This window comes from Marmota marmota, unplaced genomic scaffold (assembly GCF_001458135.2).
Source record: "Marmota marmota marmota unplaced genomic scaffold, marMar, whole genome shotgun sequence".
Taxonomy (NCBI): domain Eukaryota; kingdom Metazoa; phylum Chordata; class Mammalia; order Rodentia; family Sciuridae; genus Marmota; species Marmota marmota.
In genome coordinates, this window is record NW_026000283.1 from 10094733 (window position 1) to 10097898 (window position 3166).

Genomic DNA, 3166 nt, shown 5'->3' on the forward strand with positions numbered 1-3166 from the left:
TGAGCTACAGCCTGAGCCCTTTCTATTTTTTTTTTTTTTTAATTTTCAGACAAGGTCTCATTAAGTTGCCAAAACTAGATGGCACATGCCTGTAATCCCAGTGATTTGGGAGGCTGAGGCAGGAGGATAGCGAGTTCAAAGCCAGCCTCAGCAATTTAGCGAAGCCCTGAGCAACTCAGCAAGACCCTATCTCTAAATAAAATGTAAAAAGTGCTGGGAATGAGGCTTAGTGGTTAAATGCCCCTGGATTCAATCCCCAGTACTATAAAAAAGAAAAAAAAAAAGTTGCTGAAGCTGGCCTTGAACTTGCAGTCCATGCCTGAGTTTCCCAAGTCACTGGGATTATAGACGTGCACCACTATACCAGGTTTGTACTAAGTTATTTAAACCAAGCATAAGCACTTAACTAAATGAGTGGATTTCTACATATTGGGATGAGGAGGAATAATTCACCCATAGAACATATTCTGTGAGTAACTAATATATGATTAGTTAAACTGAGACTGATATGACCACATACCTGAAAAGCACAAGTACCTGGTGCTCTCTCCTATCCAGGGCCCTGGCCTTCACCTCTTGAACAAAAAGTCACTGGGATTTTCACCTGCCTTTGGACTGCAGGTTGGGGGGCTGCCTTGTAGAGATCAGGGTCAATATTTTCCCTGCAGTATTAATGTAAATCAAGTCTTTGTCAGTTTAGAGTAAGGTAATAGCGAGTGACAGCCTTTAATTATAATTTTCCAGGATACTGTGATGTGTCCACCTAAAAACATTGCCAAAACATATTAACATTATAGTTGGAATATACATGGATGGAATATAACAGATATTTTCAAAAGCTTTGAAAATTTATCTACAGAGTGAAACCAGCAAAAAGAATAATATTGAATTAATTTCACTTAAGCTAAGATGGATGAAAGGGTTAGAAAAATTTATCTCGGATCAAAATACCCCTTGAAGATTCCGAACTAAATGCATATATAAGTCTTCTCTTGAATATTTTCTGACATGGAAAGATTTGTTTTTGTATTTTGGTTGTTCTATTTTAAAGAGTTGGTTTTGTGAAATAGGCATGTGTTTGGGGTATGGCGTTCTTTTCAGGGTGATAGCTACCTGTATTAATTACAGATTTTTCATTCCTTTAGTCAGTGATGACTAAAATATAGTCAGGTCATGAGAATAAACAGTGACTGCCCAAGACCAAAATCCAAAATGATGAATTCAAAACAACAACAACAAAGGAAAGAAATATCAGGATGACCTTAATATTATTATTACCTTTGTTGCAGCGTGCATGTGTGAGTGCAGTGATGGAAACAGGCTGTGGACATGATGGTAGGTGCCCAGAACAGTAGCTTCACAAAGCAAGCCACTGAGCACTGGTGTACTAATGCCACATGCCAGGCTCCACAGTCAAGCCTGGTTCAGGTGGGAGAAGTTGGGAAGCGGTTGGGAGTGTTTTGTAGGGTGGTAAGGCAAAGTCAGAAGAAGAGAAAATCTGAAGGTATGGTGAGTTGCTTTTGCCCTCCCTGGGTCACATGTCTCACCTCTATGGAGTTCTAAAGGGAACTTGAGCCACAGGAGACAAATGAGGGGAAAAACCCAGATGTTCTCATCTACATCCAAAATCTGCAGAGAGAATTTCCCGAGAAACATAACATACAATTTCTCCATATCTTTTGCATATATAATAGAAGTGTTTTAGGAAACCAGTCTTGGGAATACACACTTAACATCAGCTCACACAATTACCCCATTGTAACCTTTATGTTTATGTAGACTTGAGGGATGGGACCTTTTGGATCCCACTCAGCCTGAGCTTCCTTACACATACCTTCTTTAAATTATATATTCATGGGGCTGGGACCATAGCTCAGTGGTAGAGCGCTCGTCTAGCACGTGTGAGGCCCTGGGTTCGATCCTCAGCACCACATAAAAAAATAAATAAAGATATTGTGTCCATCTACAACTAAAAAATATTTTTTAAAAAATTATATATTCATGTAGCTGAAGGAGGTGTGAAGGNGGATCTCAAGTTCAAATCCAGCCTTGGGAACTTATCATGGCCCTAAGCAACTTATTGAGAGCCTGTCTCAAGGGGGGAAAAAAAAGAAAGAGAAAACAGACTGGGGATGGGGCTAAGTGGTGAAGCCACCCTTGTGTCCATTCCTGCTAGTGCACTAGTGTGCTCGCTCTCTCTGTCTCTCTCTCTCTCTCTTTCTATATCTATCTATCTATCTATCTATCTATCTATCTATCTATCTATATAGATAGATAGATATAGATATAGATATATATAAACATATAAACATGAAGCTTCCAGAAAGGGAGACCCATGCCCACCATTGACCATTGACGGGGTGACAGACCAACTGTGATTGCAACTTTGGCTTTTTGAGAAAGTGAAATTTTAGCTGCCACTAATGTCAGGCAATAGAGATTTCATGGAGAACTTTCTTGTTAGACAGCTCCCCAAGTTTATCCCCTTCTCTCATTCAGCTCTTTGTCTCTTCAACAATTACTTTCTAGAGCCAACAGTATGCTCCAGTTTCTCCACTTAACCATATTTCAGAAATACTGTGTCGTTTCATCATTTTCTTCATAGTCAAAAATATGTGCATTCATGTAGTTCATATGCAAAGAGTTGTTTCCTGGTACCACTGGAATGAAAGAAAGAACATCTGCATATGTATGGGTTTTTTCCTTTAAATCTTCTGAGGCTAAGGTTCCAGACTGAAACATATATGTTCTTGTTGCATATTGCCACGAGAGGCTGTGTCTGGTTTTAGTTAAGAATGTGTGAATTTATCTGGGCATGGTAGTGCACACCTGTAATCCCAGTGACTCAGGAGACTGAGGCAGGAGAATGGCAAGCTTGAGGCCTTCCTCAGCAACTTGGTGGGACCATCTCAAAACCTAAAAATGAAGCTGGGCGCAATGGTGCATGCCTCTAATATCAGTGCTGAGGCAGGAAGATCACAAGTTCAAAGCCAGCCTCAGCAACTGCAAGGCTGCTAAGCAACTCAGTGAGACCCTGTCTCTAAATAAGTTACCAAATATGACTGAGGATGTGGTTCAGTGGTCAAGTGCCCTTCAGTACTGGGGAGTAGCCCCCAATAGAAAAGAATACTTAAAATATATAAAGGGCTGGAAACACCCCTGGGCT